The sequence below is a fragment of the Dipodomys ordii genome, unplaced genomic scaffold (assembly GCF_000151885.1).
Source record: "Dipodomys ordii isolate 6190 unplaced genomic scaffold, Dord_2.0 Scaffold220, whole genome shotgun sequence".
Taxonomy (NCBI): Eukaryota; Metazoa; Chordata; class Mammalia; order Rodentia; family Heteromyidae; genus Dipodomys; species Dipodomys ordii.
This window is the reverse complement of record NW_012267436.1, coordinates 1790043-1810330: the sequence shown is the minus strand read 5'-3', so window position 1 is coordinate 1810330 and position 20288 is coordinate 1790043.

The following is a 20288-nucleotide window of genomic DNA, read 5'->3' as shown; positions in this document are numbered from 1 at the left end:
TTAGCACATGCTAACCCATATACTTTCAGTTTGGTCATGAGAAAAATTTGAACTGATATCTTAGCAGTTTTCAAGAGTACTCAGTTGGCCCTCTGCACAGCATCTTCACAATAAAATAAAACAAAATTTAAAAAAACACTCAGGTGGCATCCTATAGTTCAGTGGTGGAGCATATTTAAGGCCTAGGGGTTCCATTCCTATCACTGCAAAACAAATAAGCAAACACAAATTTTTTAAATATTGATATCTGATTTAGTCACCATGTTGTCTACTTGAAGTTTTGTGTCCTTTGACCAACATCTTCCAAACAAAATTCCATCCTTTAGTACTTATAACCACTAATCTATTCTCTGCTTCACTGGGTTGGGCCATTTAAGATCTTTCATGTAAATAATGTATTTATTTTTCTGTACCCAGCTTATTTTGCTTAACATAAAGTCCTTCAAGTTTATTCGTTATCACAAATGACAGGATTTCTTTCTTTTTTAAGGCTTAATTGTGTATGTGTGTATATGTGTGTGTCCATGGACACTGAGGTTGTTTCTATATCTTGGCTCTTGTGACTATTGTAATGAACACGGGAAGACTGATACCTCTTGAAGATCTTATTTCATTTCCTTTAGATATATACCCACAAGTGAGATTACTGAATCATATGGTAGCTCTATTTTTACTTTTAGAGGAACATCCATACTGTTTCCATAATGGCTAAATTAATTTACATTCCTATCAACAGCATAGCACACTTTTTAAATAGTCCAAAGATTTAAAAAGCAGATATTTGAAGTAATTCACTGAGAGAGCTGGAGAGAATTTCCTTTATTCCAGTGTTATAGGGCACCAGACTATGAAGCTGTTCATAAACCACTCAAGTCTATAAGTCTTTTAACTGGAATCAATCTCCTAGCACAAGATTTATTTTAGGACTAAGTGCATAGGACTTGAACTCAGGGTCTCTGGCTGTCACTGAAACAGTACCCAGACCCAGGATTCAAGCCTAAGTACTGATACAAAATAATAACAAGAGGAGAAGTCCTTCAGGTAATTATATTCACACTTAAATTTGAAAAATACTCCATTACAGCTGGGCATCAGTGGCTCATGCTTTTAACCCCAGCTATCAGGAGACTGAGGTCTGAGGATCATGGTTTGAAGTCAGCTGGGAAGGAAACTTCATGAGACTCTCCAACTAACCATCAAAAAGCCATAAGTGGAGGTGTAGCTCAAGTGGTAGAGTGCTAGCTTTGAGCAGAGAAGTTAAGGAACAGCACCCAGGCCCTGAGTTCAAGCCCCAGTACTCTTACAAAGAAAAAGAGAGAGGGGGGAAGGAGGGAGAGAAGGAGGGAGAAAGGAATAGAGAGGAGAGAGGAAGGAAGGAAGGAAAGAAGGAAGTAAGGAGGGAAGGAAGGAAGGAAAGAAAGAAAGAAGGAGAAGAGAGGGAGGGAGGGAGGCACTGTTTTATAGAAACAGCCATTTGCCTATGGAAAACATCTTTATAAGCCATGGTCTAATTGATTTTTTTGCCAGTCCTGGGGCTTGAACTCAGGGCCTGAACACTATCCCTGAACTTCTTTTGCTCATGACTAGCACTCTACCACTTGAGCCACAGCACTACTTCTGGCTTTTTCTGTGTATGTGCTACTGAGGAATTGAACCCAGGGCCTCATGCATGCTAGGCAATCACTCTACCACTGAGCCACCTTTCCAGCCCCATTAAATGTTAACTACCATGTAGGCAGCTGAAAGCTTGTCACCTGAGTCTTAAAATTATGATCCTACCATCTCTGAGCACTAGCAGCTCCCTCCTGTAATCCTAGCTACTTCTGTAATCCTAGCTACTCAGGAAGCTATGTCTGAACAGACAAATCCATGAAACTCTGATCTCCAACTAATCAACAAAAAGCTGGAAGTGGAGATGTGGCTCAAGGGGTAGAGTGCCAAGCCATGAGCAAAAAAGCCCAGTGAGCCAAGCTCTGGTGGCTTATGCTTATATTCCTAGCTACTCAGGAGGCTGAGATCTGAGGATCATGATTCAAAGCCAGCTAGGGCAGAAAAGTCCACGAGACTCTAATTTCTAGTTAACTACCAGAAAACTGAAAGTGGAGCTGTGGCTCAAAGTGGTAGAGCACTAGCCTTGAGCAAAAGTGCTCAGCAACAGTGCCCAGGCCCTGAGTTCAAGCCCTAGTACTGGCTGGGGGAAAAAAGAGATTCAACTTCAAAAATATTCCTTCTTCTTAATAAATCACCACAACTGGTTACAAGGCTCCAAGGCACACATACTGACCCCACCCAAGGCTCTTCCATATGAATATTTTGTTTCTCCAGATCTCACTCTTAGGTTTTTATTTTTTGTTTGGGAATAAAATGTGCTAGATGTTTCTGAAATTGCACACTCCCAAACTGAAGACCTTTCTTGATATAAAACTCATTAGTCATGAGAGACAGCATTGAAAATTATATGATAGAAGAGGAGGAGGAGGAAGAGGAGGAGGAAGGGGAAGAAAAGAGGAGGAGGAAGAGGAGGAGAGGAGAAGAAGAAGAAAGAAGAGGAGGAGGAAGAAGAGGAGGAGGGGGAGGAAAATTGCATGATCTTCACCCTAACAAGGGAGGGGAAACTTTTACCTGCCAGAGCCCATTTTGATATTTATAACATTACTCCAGAGCTATACAAAACTATCAATACAAGCTAATGAGTATAGGCAAACAATGAGAAACATCTATCTGCCCATCCCATCATGTACCAAATGATTTAATGGGCCTTATACGACCCCCAAGCCTAACATTCTCCACTAGGGCTTGAGGGAGTGAGTCTAGAACAGCACCACCATGATTGTTCTTGTACTCCTAACCTGTGGTCCTCTTGTTTTTTCCAAATCCTCTCAGAAAGTAGGATACTTGTCTTTGTCTGGGTCAATTACTACCTACAAAACTTGAAGAGCTTTTAGGATCACAGACCTCCTACTTCTGTGATTTGGAGGTGATTCTCAGACAAAGAGCCATTGTGAACTAAGCAACACCAGGCAGTTCCCAGCTATAGGTCTGTCATGAGCCAAATTTCTCAGCATCACCTCAGGAGACCTCTGGCCCAGAGGAGGCCAAACCAAACCTTATTCTCTCCTGTATATTACCCTATGCTTCTCTCGTATATTACCCTATGCTTCCTTCCTGAAACAGGTTGACTAGAAAGAAAACAACCTTTTCATTGGTTAGCCTTGATAATGCCCAGCTTTGAGGATGATATAAATCATGTTCTTATTTTTTGCCTCATAGAGTCCTTCAGGGCAGCCTTTTATGTGGGAAAAGGCAAAACCCCTCTTCCTTGGCTGCTTCTCACTCCTGTTTGCCTCTTCTACCCTTACCCTACAGAATGTAGCTTCTGGGTTCCATTCTGACAAAGCCCCTTGTAAGTATCCTGACAACAATTCTCTCAAACACAGATGGTGTACAATACTTTCCAAGTGTGGTGGTGTGCACCTATAATCCCAGCTATTGAGGAAATGGAGGTGGTAGGATTGCAGTTTGAGGCCAGTCCAGGCAAGCTAAGCAGGGGACCCTATCTGGAAAACAAACTAAAAGCAAAGGGACTATTGGGTGGGGACTGTGGCTCAAGTGATAGAGTTTGACCAGAAAGTACAAGGCTCTGAGTTCAATCCAAAGTCACACACACACACACACACGTACACAAACATCTACAAAATTTTACGTCTTGCAGATTTTCCACAGTAAAATGTCTGTAGATCAAACTGACTTTTAGCTCACTAATTCAAATCACTTCGCATAATTCATCTTTGTTCTCAGACACCTGTACCCAACAAAGGTAAAGGTAAAGGAAGGGGCTCCTTGATACATGTATCATTTTTTCCATCTCCATTTTCAGTCTGGGTGTGGATCTTACAACTCCAAGTCATTGTCTATAAATGCTCAGACACAAACTCAGTGTTGGGAGGAGTGACAAATGACAGTATGTGTCACCCACCCAGGAGCCACTCAATCATGAAACTAGAAGGGAAAACTGTCATCCAGAAGCCATTGTGTTCCACAGCAGAAGCTGAGGGAAAAACATTTATCAATATTGGGGAGGAGGTAGGCAAGGGCTGTCAGGTACATAATCACTTAGCTGCCCTGTGCTATCCTGGAAGAGTTTCTAGAATATGGCAAAAGAAATTCTAGCCAACTTGGTGAGTGATAGCTTCAAGATGAATAATGTCTCACCTCTATTTGTGATCCTATTAAACATAAAAAACTATACTACAAGAAATACCATTTAATCTTAGTTTTATTCTCTGCCAAGTGAGGCTATGTAAGGATTGTTTAAAATGTTAAACCTGCTAATGTAGATTTTCCCTACTGGTCACAATCAGGGCAGAGGAAAAGGTGACATCACAGGGCAGGAGGCAACTACAACCTGATTTGAATATAGCATAGAAAGTCACCTTGGGAGAGGGAAGGCATGGACACTGGACAAGGGACCACAAAGTTACATTTGGGTTATTCCAAAATTCTAGTTTTGTTTTTATTGGTGAGTTTATGGATGTTGATTACATTATTAAAATGTGGCTGGTGGCTCATGCCTGTAATCCTAACTACTTGGGAGGCTGAGATCTGATGATAATGATTCAAAGCCAACTCCGGCAGGAAAATTCATAAGACTCTTATCTCCAATTAACCACCAAAAAGCCTGAAATGGAATTGTGACTCAAGTGGTAGAGTGACCTTTGAACAAAAAGATCTTAGAGAAAGCACCTAGGTCCTGAGTTTAAGCCTCATAATTACTGCAAAAATAAAAATGTTAAGAAATAACAAGTGATGGCAAGAATGTGAAGAAAGAGGAATATGTACACTGCTGAGGGGAATGCAAATGAACAAAGTCATTATGAAAAATTAAAAGTAGAGGCTCTCCCAAAAATTAAAAATAGAATTACTTCATAATCTAGCAGTTCCAAAGCTGGATATGTATTTGAAAGAAATGAAATCAGTACCTCAAAGAGATGCCTGCACTGCTATGTTTGTTGCCGGATTCTACAATAACCAAAAACAAGAATCAACCTAAGTGTTGTAGACAAATGTATGAGGAACTGTGATTCACACACACACACACACACTTACTTTACTCAGCTCTGAAAAGGAAAAAAATACCATTTGAACAACAGGAATGTTTAGTGCAATAGATGAATGGATATACATGTTCAACATATATATTATTGTTGTTTTTTGGGTCCGGTCGTGGGGCCTGAACTCTGGGCCTGGGCGCTGTCCCTCAGCTCTTCAGCTCAAGGCTAGCGCTCTACCACTTGAGTCACAGCGCCACCTCCGGCTTTTTTCTTTTTGCTTATGTGGTGCTGAGGAATCGAACCCAGGGCCTCAAAGGCATGCAAGGCAAGCGCTCTACCACTGAGCCATCTTCCCAGCCCCAACATATATATTATTATGTGTAAATAGATAATATATAATAAATACATATATAAGTATATAATATATAACATAATAAAAATAAGTATATGAAATATGCTTATAAATATATGATAAATATATACAAATAACCATATGTATGTGTGAATGATAACTATAATATATAAATATATATAATTTTTATAAAGAATTAAAGGAGAAAAGAGGGTTGTTTTAATTCAGTTCAAGCAAAACTAAGATAAAGGGCATTTAATGGGTGATGAATATATCATAGGCCAAGAATAATCTGTACCTCTCTGTCAAGACATCCCACAAAGCTAACACCCCAAAGATGAGTCTTGCCATGGCTGGTGCTCTGCTGCTCAGGCTCTGATGATCAAGGGACACAGGCTCTTGGCATCCAGTTACCAGATAGCCTAGAAGCAAAGGGAATGGCCATAGTCTATATATGCAGCTGCTGAGAAAGTAGCTATTTCCAGGGTGAGCAGCAGAGTCCTGCAAGGAACAAATAGTTAATCACTCACATCAAGACAACAAAATATTTTCAAATACTACTGAGACAAGTCTAATAAGCAAACAAAATACCACTGTGTATGTGGTATATATATATATATATATGTATGTATATTTATATTTATATATACTTAGGACAGGGACCCACTAGTAACTCAGTCTACCTTTGAATTCATGGTCCTCTTGCCTCAGCCTTCCAAGTGCTATGATTGCAAGGGTAAGCTACTATGTTCACCAAATCAAATATATTTATATGTACATGTGTGTGTGTGTGTGTGTGTGTGTGTGTGTGTGTGTGTGTGTGTGTATTGGGTATGTGTGTGTTTATCTGTGCTGGTCCTGGGGCTTGAGCTCAGGGTCAGGGCCTGGGCAATGTCTCTGAGTTTTGTGCTCAAGGCCAGAGCTTTACCACTTAAGCAACAGCTCTGTTTCCAGTCCTTCTTTTGTTTGTTTTTGGTAGTTAATTGTAGGTAAGAGTCTCAAGTACTTTCCTGCATGGGCAGGCAAACCATGATCCTCAAATCTCAACTTCCTAAATAGTTAAGATTGCAGGTATGATCCACCAGAACCCAGCAATATTTTTGTTAATATATATATTTTTAAAGATGTGGAAAATGACCTATGTAACTTGTGGGCAGGGATAGGGGGAAGAAACTGGGGGAAAGCAAAGTAAGAGGTAACATTGTCCAAAAAAGAAAATGTACTCATTACCTGACTTAAGAAGTGATGACCTCTCTGTATAACACCTTATGAGTAACAATACAATTATATTTTTAAAAAAGAAGAGTGTGATGGAATATTATGCAGCCATTAGAAAGGACAAAATAATGGCATATGCAGGGAAATGGATGGAACTAGAGCAAATTATTTTGAGTGAAGTAAGCCAAGAACAAAGAGACAAATGGCACATGGTCTCCCTGATATATGGATGCTAAAGCCAAAATGTAAAAAGATATGACAAAGTAAACAGGACTCAAGAAACAAAGGACAACCACTCATTTTATTATATCACTACTAAATGACTCCATGTTCTTGACCATATATATGGTAGATATATGCACGCAATGGAGGGAAGACAGGAGGAGGACACAGAATAAGTGTGAAATGGAACAATATACAACAAAGGGACCTATAAGCTGCACTGAACATGGAAGAAAAAGAACTAAGCAATCCAAAGACAGCAATGGGAAGGGAGGAATGAGAGGAAAAGAGGGAACAGCCTACACTAAGCAAAAGGAAAGAAATGTAAACATTACCCGATGTGGAAGAAATAATTTGTATTATCAAAGCTCATAGCAGTCACTGTATAGATCATGATGATGACAATGTGCCTTGTGAAGGTTAAAATGTGTTTGTGACTTTAACTAAGTAGCACTGTTCCACAATACTGTGAAATTTATGTAATCACCTAATCTCAATTTTCAAAAAAAAGTGAGAGAAGGGACGGGTAAGGAGCGATGGGTGACAAGGTTGTCAGACACCTTGTATTCATATACCATTTTGTAGAATGGGAACTTCTTTGTACAACTACTTAAAGATAATTTAAAAAATTAAAAAAAGAAGAGAGTGAGGCTGGGAAGATGGCTCAGTGGTAGAGTGCTTGCCTTGCATACATGAGACCCTGGTTTTAATTCCTCAGCACCACATAAGCAGTAAAAGCCAGAAGTGGCACTATGGCTCAAGTGGTAGAGCACTAGCCTTGAGCTGAAGAGCTGAGCGACAGTGCCCAGAACCAGAATTCAGGCCCCACAACCGAAAAAAAAAGAATAGAGTGACATCGTCAAAAAGAAATATACTCATTATCTGACATATAACTGTACACCACCTTTATAATAACAATTCTTTAGAAAAAATGCTTTAAAATATAAAGAGAGAAGGGAAATGGGGGACCAATTAGAAGGCAATTCTGGCTCTAGACAGGAGGAGTCCTCTTCAAAGGCCTTGTGCAGCCATAGTAGCCTTTAGGGCTGCTGCTGCTAACCCTGTCAATATCACCCTGCTTTAGAGGTCCTGTCCTTGACATGAGGTGTTAGCCATTCCTTTTTGGGTTTCTTTTTGGTCCAAGACTCAGATTCAAAGCTGACGCTTGTTTATTGACTAGCACTCTACCAGGTGAGTCATGCCTCCAAACCCAGCTGTTAACCATTCTCATTCAATCTTTGTGTGTGTGCATGCTTCTCTTTCTAATTTTCAGACTTCTAGTCCTACTTTCTTTCTTAGATTTTTCCCTTTCCCTTCTATTCTATGTGTTACCTTTATCTTTTTATATTGTAAAAGTAGTGTACAGAGGGGTTACAGCTATATAAGACAGGTAGTGAGTACATTTCTTTTTGAACAGCCACCCCCTCACTCATTTTTTCCCAGATTTTCCCTTCTCAATCCCTTCCCCCCAGTTTATATAGTTCATAGTTATATAGTGTCAAGTATCACTGCTGAATTGGTTCACCCTTTGTCCCACCTTTCCCTCCTCAAATCAGATAAACATATAAAGACAAAGAGTACAGAATCAAAGACAATGACAAATGGAAAAAAAATAAAAGAAAGAAAAAAGAACCACAAACAATATAATTTAAAAAAAAACTCTTGTTTCCATTACTTGGAGTTCAAGAAGTATTTTATACGATCATATGTACATAGCTATTGAGTCCTTGTGATTGTTTCCTAAAAACATCCCCCTTTGGTCTCAGTATGTGAATGTTTGGAGTCCTGTTTAATTAATCGCGTCCAAGTGTAATTTTTTTTTCTTTTTCTTTTGTTGATTGTGGGACTTGAACTCAGGGCCTAGGTGCTGTCCCTGAGCCTCTTTGTGTTCCAGGCTAGCATCTACCACTTGAGCCACAGCACCACTTCCAGTTTTTGAGTGGCTAATTGGAGATAAGCCCAGGCTGGCTTCGAACCACAATCATCAGATCTCAGCCTCCTGAGTAGCTAGGATTACAGGTGTGAGCTATCAGTGCCTGGCTCAGGTATAATTTTTTTTTTTGGTCTTTTACTATCCATTGGGTTTACTTGCAACCTTTATTCTTTAAAAAAAAAACTATTTGCTTCTATATATTGGATTTTTTTCAATAAAATAGCCTTTAAAACCTTTGACTTTGCCGGGTACCAGTGACTCACGCCTGTAATCCTAACTACTCAGGAGGCTGAGATCTGAGGAGCACGGTTCAAAGCCAGCCCAGGTAGGAAAGTCCGTGAGACTCTTATCTCCAATTAGCCACCAGAAAATCAGAAGTGGTACTGTGGCTCAAGTGGTAGAGTGATTGCCTTGAGCTGAAGTGCTGAGGGATTGTGGGACTGTGCTGAGGGACTGTGCCCAGGCCCCACAACTGACAAAAAAAAAGTTTAACTTTGCTTTTATTTTCCAGTATACGCCTTTAAAATATTGCTCATTATTAATAGAGCACTAGCTTTGAACAAAAAATAGCTCTTAAACAACTCCTAGGCCCTGACTTCAAACCCCAGGACTGGCACTAAATAAACTATTACTTGTTTAGATATTTAAAGATTTCATACTTTCTATTTAGTTCTAACCTACTTTTCTTAAGTTGCTTTTTAAAAATCTTTTTTATTTATTGTATTCATAATAGTTCAAGAAAGGAATGTGGCAGATTATGCTTCCTAAAATGGTTCCAGAATAAAAAAATTCTTCCAAAATTTTGCTACTCTTCTATCAACAAGTGGCATCCAAGCCTTCTCCTCCTCTTACAACTGGATGTAACTGCCTTGAAAATATGACAGAAGTGATGCTATCGAACTTCTGAAGCTAAATAATAATGGTGACTTTCTGTATGCTTTCTTTCCTCCCTCCATCTTTGGAATTCAGCCACTGCTGTGAAGAAGCCCATTAACTACAGGGACAAATCTGCTTGGATAGGAACTAAGTTGCTCCACTGACAGCCACCACCACTAGACCAGAGAGCCCTCCTGGGCTCTTTAGGCTTTTTCTACCTTCAGTAGGGCCTCTGTTTTCTACAGCATAGAGCAAAGATGAGCCTTGCCTGCCAAGCCCTTCCAGAACTGCAAATTTATAAGCAAAATGGTATTTTAAGCTACACATTCTGAATATAATGTAACTGAAATAAATATAAATGTGGATGAGGAAGATGAGCTGGGCTCTGATGGCTCATGCCTATACTCTTAGCTACTTGAGATCTAGGGATTTTGGTTCAAAGCCAGCCCAGGTGGGAAAATCTGTGAGACTCATCTCCAATTAATCACCAGCAAACTGTAAGTGGGGCTGTGGCTCAAAGTGGTAGAATGCTAGCCTTGAGGGAAAAAAAAACAAAAACAAAAATAAAAAACTCAAGGACAGCGCCTAGGCCCTGACTTCAAGCCCCATAATCAACCTAAACACGCAAGCAAGTAAATAAATAAATAAGACGTTTATGACAAGATATCAGGAACAAAATCTTTGGTGTAGTTGGGAAGAATCTTAGAGAATGAAGATTAAGTTCAGAAACATATTGTGGTAGATGCCCCTGCTGGCCAATGAAACTATATTTCAATCCCTAGGAAGCCAAGGAGTAGATGCTCAAAGATCACTGTGGGAAAATTTCATGTTCCTTGATGTGTCTGATGGCAGAAAAACAATAAAAAGTAGCAGAAAGATGACTTCTACTGTGTGTCACTTTCAAAATCACATGTAGCATTTCTACTCACTATAACCTTATTTGCATTCAGAATTCTAGCTGCAAAGGATATTGAGGACCATAGCTTTCAGCTTTCCAGTCTCTGTAGGGAGACTTTGGAAGTAAGGTGAAAGGGAGAGTAAGAAAGGCAAAATAATCATGTCTATCTTCTGTTCATTCCTTTATGAACAAAGTGATGAAAAAACAAGGACAGATGTATCATACTTCAGTATGATAAAGAGTATACATTATAAAACTTCCAGCCAACACCCTACTAAATGGGGGAAAAGAAACCATTTCCCCTAAAGTCAGGAACATAATAAAGGTACCCATTCTTATCTAATATAGTGCATTAATTCTTAACTAGATCAGTAAAGTAAGAGAAGGAAATCAAAGGGATGCAAATTGGAAAAGAAGTCACATGATCCCCATTTGCAGATGATATGATTCTATAAACAAACTCTCAGCTCTGAAAAATACTTTCAGCAAACTGGCAAGATACAAAATCCACATACAAAATTCAGTAGCTTTTCTATATATCAATAATGAGATGACTGAGAATATAATCAAGAAAACAATTCCATTCATCAAAGCTCTTTAAAAATACCTTGAAATAAACTGAGATAAAAATACCTTGATCAAAAAAAATACCTTGACAATGAGAGGGAAGAGAACTATTCTCTGAATGTGAAGAGGAGACTAGCAGGAGGGAGGTATGCTGGTACGGAGGGTAAAGAAGGTTGCATAGTTTAATTTGCATTTATTTTACTATTAATGAGGCTGAATATTTTTTAACTGTTATTGTTTGTATTACTTCTTTAGATTGTTATCTCTTCTGGCTATTTTTCTATCAAGTTTACATTTCTAAACTTATTTATATGCACTCTTTTGATATTAAGCCATGTAAATTACAGATAGATATTTTTCTCGAAGACTGTTTTTGCCAAATATTAAAATTTTTTTCACAGCCTTTCTTCTGGATTTTAAATAATGTTTCCAAAGGCTTTTATTACCCCAAGAAAATAAAAGTAATCTCATATATTTCCTATATTATTATATTTTATTATTTAGACTATTTTTACACTTTTGCACATCTGGAAATTTCTTTTGAGCATTATACAATGTAACATTCATTCGACTTTTTCCCACTGATATTCTCTCAATACTACTTATTCAGTAACAAATATTTGCCACTGAGCTAGGTATGATGGCACATACTTGTAATCCCAGTACTCATATCAAGATCATATCAAAAAAGAAAAGAGGGTTGGGAAGGTGGCTCAGTGGTAGAGTGCTTGCCTCACATGCATGAGGCCCTGGGTTTGATTCCTCAGCACCACATAAGCAGAAAAAGCTGGAAGTGGCAGTGTGGCTCAAGTGGTAGACCACTAGCCTTGAGCTGAAGAGCTGAGGGACAGCACCCAGGCCCAGGATTCAAGCCACAAGACTGACAGAAAAAGAAAAAGAAAATTTGCCCTATATTAACTTTATCATTCCAAATTACATGTGTATGTGGGTTGGTTTGTCAGCTCTGTTCCATTGGTGAATTTGATAGTCTAGCACCCTATTACCTTAATAAGTTTTGATATTTCATGGGGCAAGTGTCAACATTTCCAAAATTCTCAGTTACTTACAAAATTTTCCAAACATACTTTAGAATTAATTTGTCAAATTGGGCACCAGGTCCCTAAAACCCCATGTTATTAGCATTGTTCATGATGCTACATGGAAGCTGCAGATGATTAGGGAAGAACTGACTGTGACAACTCTGGAGGTTGGTAGCTCAGCCTCTCTTCAAAAGCTCACTGGACAGTTGCATGCAGTGTATTCACAGTCTCAGATGTCTAGTCAAGGCCAAGCTGTTTCCACAGAGGCCTCTACCACTGATTGGTTATATCTTCCCAATGCAGGATTTTTCCAAAGGATAGGTTCGTTCTGAAATCACTACTGGCTGAGCCATTGCAGTCTGAAGGTTTCCTGCCCAATCTGGCTTTTATCTCTTGCATGCTTTAGTTCCAAATAAACCCCTTGCATCTCTCACTCCATCTCAATGTCTGCATCTCAGAAAATCCACCAACATTTACATACTGACATAGTGGAAAGATGTTTTCTTAGATGGGAAGATTCAAAACTCTGCTTCTTTTTTTAAAGCTCTTTAGGAAAATGTTATACTTTTCTTCATAGTCATATTACAGATTCTGAAATTTATTTGTTGAAGAAAAAGACCTTTCTATTCACTCTTTCTATTCACACTTTTTATTTATACATTTTAAAGCTATATGTAAGTCATAAGTATACCTGTGATAACGTCTTGTCATTCATTTCTAAATCATCTTCCTTTGGCTTCCTCAAAACTAACAAATATGAATGCAAACAATAACCATAACACTTACTTACTTTTATCAGAAGGAGAATAGACAAACTATTAGACAATAGAATATTAGTGACTTTAAAAAAGAACATGGATTAGTGGTAGAGTGCTTGCCTGGCATCCATGAAGCCCTGGGTTCGATTCCTCAGTACCACATAAACAGAAAAAGCCAGAAGTGGCACTGTGGCTCAAGTGGTAGAATGCTAGTCTTGAGCAAAAGAAGCTCAGGGACAGTGCCCAGGCCCTGAGTTCAAGCCCCAGGACTGGCAAAAAAAAAAAAAAAAGATAATCCGGGCCTAGGGATTTGGCTCAAGTGCGGCCTAGCCAGCACAAAGCTACCTGCCTAGCCAACTCATAGTCCTGAATTCAAACTCAAGTTCCAAATAAATAAATAAGATAAACTACTTATACATGAAAAATCATGGAGTGAGTAAATCTTACAGACTATGCTAGGCAAAAGCCAACCACAAAAAGCAGTTATTTCATTTATAGATGGTTCAAGAATAGACAAAACTAGCCGGGTGCTGGTGGCTCACACCTTTAATCCTAGCTACTCAAGAAGCTGGGACCTGAGGATCATGGTTCAAAGCCAGCCCAGGTAGAAAAGTCCGTGAGACTCTTATTTCCAATAAACTAACAGAAAACAGGAAGTAGTGCTGTGGGTCAAATGGTAGAGCACTAGCCTTGAACTTAAGAGCTGAGGGACAGCTCCCAGGCCCAGAGTTCAAACCCTATGACTGATGACAAAAAAAAAATAGACAAAACTAACCTACCATAACAGAACTGAGAAAAATGGTTTCCTCATAACGGTTATCTACTGACTAGAAAAGGGTGCAGGAAATTGGGGCTATTTATATCTCGATTTGGACAATGGTCCTCAAATCATGCATTTAATATTTGCTCCTTTTACTCTATGTAAATTATAGTTCCATGAAAAAAACTACAGTATGTGTGGGTAGAGCCTCTGCTTCTCCTGCCGATTATCCACCTAAATAAAGGCCTATCACACTGTCAAAATCAGAATCAAGAGTTAGCCCTGATCCCTTCCTTTTCCCATCTATAGCAAATCACCCACATAAATCCATTATAGAAAAGCTGGGGTGTAGCTCAGTGACAGAGAGCTTGCCTAGCATGTGTGAGGACCAGGGTTTGATTCCAGCACCAAAAAGCAGAAGCAAAAGCAAAAGCAGAAGCAGGAGGCGAAGGAGAAGGTGAAGAAATAGTTCATACATGAATGTGACACTAAAGCTTCTCCTGATATCACCATATGGTTCAGGGCTCGGGACTTTTCACCTGGACCTCTCACCTGAACTGCCACTTAGCCTCCTACCTGATCTCTCTTCAAGATACCTTTTTTTACTGTAAAGGTAAAACCTGTGTCACCTATAACTTAAACCTCTTCCATGGTATCTTATTATCCTAATGATGAAGTCCAAATGCCTAAACAGGCTGAAAAGGTCCTCCATGATCCTGAGCTTTGCCTAGCTCTCCAGCTTGACCCATTTCTCCTTTTGGGCCTTGTTCACTTATGATATTCAACTTCTCGTCTCCACTTATATGTCATTTCCTTGGGGAGCCCTTCCATAAATATTCTGACTGTATAACCACCTCCTGCCTCATCTTAGCATCTCAAACCACTGTCCTAAGTATCACACTTTTCCTGTATTAAGTTGGTGGACTGGCTGAAATATTAAGTCCTCAATAAATATTTGAATGAATGAATGAATGAGAGCAAGGACTGGAAGCAGTGACCAATCCTACCCCTGTATAAGAATATTCCAGAAAGCACAGAACAAGTAGCAGAGTAGCAAGAGTTATTTCATTATTATGCACTCTTTCTTAATTAGGTATTTTGTTCTTCATATCACCTTGCTCTAGCAAGTACTTAAGCTTCAACTAGTTAATATGTTTGTGTTCACTTGTAATCCCCAAGAACAGATAACATACTCCCATTTCATAGGTGAGAAAATACAAGTACAGAAAAAGTGAGTCATTTGTTCAAGGTTACAGAACATGAAAATGGTGACAGAACTGAATTAGAATCCATTTCTCTGACTCCTAGGCTTGAAGTCTTTATGCCATAGTTAGATTCCTTATATCTCCTATAGGCCATGTGTCCCTAACAAATGTAAAGGTCACTGGGTTGGCTCTTGTGGGAACTAGTATTTAGAAGTCCTATTGAAGTTCTTTCCATTCTCTACCTATCCTGTTCCAGAAACCCGCTGCACATCATTGATAAACCCAGTTCTGTTCTGGGCCCCTGCTTGGTGCTGCCTAGGGAGGTGACCACCAAAGCCCTCCTTTTGTACCCTAACTGAATAAAGGTCTCTGCTGGAATCTACCAATGTCACACTGCATGAATGTGTGGGACCCACTGGTTGCCAAGCCAAATGTGGTTCCAGATTATTCTTGGAAACAAATAAATTGTTTTGCTGTGGATTGCAGAAATTTCTAATTAGGGATTTTTATTTCGGGCAGTGTTCCTTGGAGATGACAGACAGATGGAGCAGGCAACTTGCTCTAGGGGGCATTACTAACTTTCAGGAATCATCATTTCTGCTCCTAGTTATGAGACTTTGCCAAAGCCCCTTGCTGCCCAGCTCTTGCCCTCAGGGACCAAGGTAAAGGCCTCTTGGGAGGTTTCCTGACTCACAGTGACTTTCTCTTCTCTCAACATGGTCAAAATATAACCAAAGCCTCTGGTATTGTTAGCTGTGTATTACCCTGAACACTAGCCAGAAAATCTGCTTCTTAGGAAGAAGAGCAGAAGGTTTTCCTGGGATTTTCTGCCTGGAACCGAGAATAAGGCCTCCCATAGCACAACAGCAAATAGGTAGGGCACAGAGTCTACTAATAGCTAAATTTTCAGTTATTGGTGAGAGTGAAAAGGAAGAGTTAAGAACATTCTGAAAGGGGCTGGGAAGGTGGTTCAGTGGTAGAGTGCTTGCCTTGCATGCATGAGGCCCTGGGTTCGATTCCTCAGCACCACATAAGCAAAAAAGAAAAAAAATGGAAGTGGAACTGTGGTTCAAGTGGTACAGTGCTAGCCTTGAGCTGAAGAGCTGAGGGACAGTGCCGAGGCCCAGAGTTCAGGCCCCACGACCGGAACCAAAAAAAAAAGAAGAACATTCTGAAAATACTCTGCCTCTGGTTCTACCAGCTTCTGACTCTCAGCTGAAGCCATGACCCCTTGAATGTTAGTAGACACTAACAATAAATTCCTTTGAGAGGAGAGTCTAAATAAATTCAGGGTTGCATTTCTGTCACTTGCAGCCAGAAGCAGTGGACCGGATTCAGAAATGTATAGAGGTACCCAGGTTCTGCCTCAATGGACCCAGCTGTGGATACAGCTTCTGGATATATTAGAGTTATGTTGTCAGATCCCAACATAAAAACCAATTTACTTTAAACAGACAAATTTACTTTAAAGAAAAAAAAAGCCTACCAAAAAAAAGTAGAGAAAGTGAAAAGCCAGTGAGATGATCTCAGAAGAGAGGAGGCAGGAGGAGGCCAGGTAGGGGGAAACATCCCAGGAAGGCTAGCAGGCTTGGTTCCAATCCCAGTTATACAGTTATAGACCTGTCTGCACTGTCAGCCTCCTTTTCATTTAGTCAGCACATGACTTGAAAGCCAATTTGAACACCATCATGTTATGATGATGATGATGATGCTGGTCCTGGGGCTTGAACTCAGGGTCTAAGCATTGTTGCTAAACCTCTTTGTGCTCAAAGCTATTAGCTATCACTCCACTACTTGAGCCACAGGACCATGTCCAGCTTTTTTGAGTAGTTTTTTGGAGATAAAAGTCTCATCAAGCAGGGTGCCGGTAGCTCACACCTATAATCCTAGCTACTCAGGAGGCTGAGATCTGAGGATCGAGGTTCAAAGCCAGCCCAGGCAGGAAAGTCCGTGAGACACTTATCTCTAATAAAAAACCACTAGAAAACCGGAAGTGGCGCTGTGGCTCAAGTGGTAGAGCGCTAGCTTTGAGCTGAAGAGCACAGGGACAGGGCCCAAGCCCAGAGTTCAAGGCCCACGACCGACCAAAAAAAAAAAAAAAGAGTCTCACCAAGACTTTTCTGCCTGGGCTAGCTTTGAACTGCAATCACAAATGCATGCACACATGCATGCAGAGAGAGAGAGAGAGAGAGAGAGAGTCTCAAAACTATTGTTGCCCATAAAGGAGGACCAAGTTTAAGTTCCAAGGGGTGGTAGGAAACTGGCTCCAAATATCAGAAGAGGAAGTAGTGGGGAGAAGTCATTGTGCCTGTTCCTCTGATCTTTCTCTGACCCATCTAGAACGCCTTCTAGTCATACCTCTTCCACAGTCATCCCCTCTCAATTCTATCTGACATTGACTTTGCCCAAGGAAGGATGCAGAATGGAAGATAGGAGAAAAAATAACCACCCTCTCTCCAATGGGAGAGAAGCTTAGGAGCCTCCTAATAAAAATTTGAGAAGGAGCTTGGAATGTGGCTTAGTGGCAGAGTGCTTGCCTAGCATCCATGAAACTCTGGGTTCAATTCCTCAGTACCACATAAACAGAAAAAGCCGGAAGTGACACTGTGGCTCAGGTGGTAGAGTGCTAGTCTTGAGATAAAGAAGCTCAGGGACATTGCCCAGGCTGAGTCCAAGCCCCATGACTGACAAAAAAAATCTGAGAGGGATTTCCTAAATGGTTATAACTACTTTGTTCTCTCCACTTCAGTTACCATCCAAAATAGAAAAAACAAAAGTAAGGAGAGAGCCAGGAATGGTAGCAAAGGCTATCAATCCTCAGCAGTCAGTTGAAGCAAGAAGATAACAAGTTCTAGGCTAGCCCTGTCTACGTAGTAAGATCCTGTCTATAACTTAATTAAATAATTTAAAAGGAGGGATGGGATGAGGTAAGTTGGGGTGGGAAATTTAAAAAAAAGGAAGGAAGCCTCTACAAACCTTATTATTACCCAGTTCTTCTCTATCTTGTACCAGAAAACCTCACCCTCAGAGTCAACTGTGGGAACATGAGGAAGATCCCCATTCAAATATCTGCTCAAGACAGTTGCCCCTGGTTGATGAGAAAAAAATAACAAGGCCCTGTGAAAATATTTCCATCTTTACTGATAATGTTCACAGTGCAAATTAAAACACTATTGGAATATCTCTTTCTGCTTAACATTTGACTGTTACATAACTCTGACCTCAAAATTGAAACCATCTTTTTAGAGGATGGTTTGCCAACACATAAAATGTTAAACATTTATATTTTTGACCTAAGACTTCTACTTCTCGGAATCTAGCCAATGGATGTACTATAGGTTTAAATGTTAGCACTTACTAATCTGGTATATTTGGGAAAAATCATTAACAATTCCATGCCTCAATATCCCCTAACTTTATCAGGATACTGTTAATAATAAATGATCGATGTATGTGAATCTACCAACACCTGACAAAGTGTCCAGGGTACATAGTATACCAATGTTAGCTAGCATACTGAAATATCAGACCATCAATGCACAAAGTACACAGAAAATATTTGCAGCCTGAGTCTATATGATAGTACAAACAAGGAAAGTATAGTGTTAAAAACATGTAAGTTGAAAGCCAGGCACAGGTGGCTCATGCCTGTAATCCTACCTACTCAGGAGGCTGAGATTTGAGGATCACAGTTCAAAGCCAGCTCATGCAGGAAACTCTGTGAGACTCTTATCCCCAATAAACCACTAGAAAACCAGAAGTGGTTCTGTGGCTCAAGCGGTAGAGCATTTGCCTTGAGCTGAAGAGCGCAGGGACAGGGCCCAAGCCCAGAGTTCAAGCCCCACAACCACCACCAACAACAACAACAACAAAATGTAAGTTGATAAGCTGGAATACTCTAGAGAGATTGTTAACAAGAAATTGGTTTATACCAGGATGGGAAAAATAAACATAAAATGTACATTGTTAAATTAGTTAACAAAGGATGAATGGTATGATATCCTTGGTATAAATAATGATGAAGAGGATGAGGATGAAATTATTGCATAAGCAAATGTTTAATTTTTATTTTTATAGTCTTATAAAGGTAATATACAGAAGAGTTACAATTACATAAGTCAGGTAATGAGTATATGTTTTTTTAGACAATATCACCCCATCCCTTGTTCTCTCCCAGGAAGAAGTGAATTTTGAATGAATTAAAAAGCTCTAGGATTAATCTGAAACTATTTATGTGTCTAAGTATATGTGTATGTGCATGTGTGAGTGAGTCAGGATTTTAAAGCATTCTCATTTAAGAAAGGATTATTCTAATATATAATATATGCATGTAAATATGCATGTATGCAAAATAGCACAGTGAAACCCCTTGGAACAATTTAATATACAATAAAAAATGAATGACAGGATAGTAAAACAGGCTCTGTTGTGAAGTATGTATTAGCATGAGTGAGGAGGGTGAATGGAGAAGGTAAATATGGTCAAAGTACCTTCTATATATTATAAAAATGAACAATGAAATCTGGTGAAATAATTTCAAGGGGGGAATAAGGAATATAATGAAAGGGGTAAGGCTGTATGTTGTATGTATATATAGAAATGTCACAATGACATCTCCCTTGTACAACTAATGTATGCTAGTTTTTTTGTCAGTCATGGGGCTTGAATTCTGGGCCTGGGCACTGTCCCTCAGCTCTTCAGCTCAAGGCGAAACCTCTACCACAGTGCCACTTCCAGTTTTCTGGGGGTCAATTGTAGGTAAGAATCTCATGGATTTTCCTGTCTGGGTCAGCTTTGAACCGTGATCCTCAGATCTCAGCCTTCTGAGTAGCTAGGATTACAGGCATAGACCACAGGTATGAGCCACTGACATGCAATTAGATCTAATTTTTAAAATATTTAACAAACAAACAAAACCAGGTGCTGGTGGCTCAACCCTGTGATTCTCACAACTTAGGAGGTTGAAATCTGAGGACAGAGTTCCAAAGCACACAGACAAATCCAAGAAACTCATCTCCAATTAATCAGTTAAAAAAAGCCAGAAGTGGAAGCATGGTTCAAGTGGTAGAGCACCAGCCATGAATGAAAACAAGCTAAGTAAAAGTACAAAGCCCTGAGTTCAAGCCCCATTACAGGCACTCCCTCCCCCCAAAAAAAAGAGGAGAGTGTTCTCATTTTCTGCATTGTACTTTTAAACATATTGGCCATCTTCAAGTAAGCCTGTTACTTTAATGAACATTAAAAATCATAATCAGGGCTGGGGATGTAACTTGGTTGTAGAATACTTGCCCAGCACATGTGGCATCCCCAACACAGAAAGAAGAGAAGGAACGAAGGAAGGAAGGAAGGAAGGAAGGAAGGAAGGAAGGAAGGAAGGAAGGAAGGAAGGAAGGAAGGAAGGAAGGAAG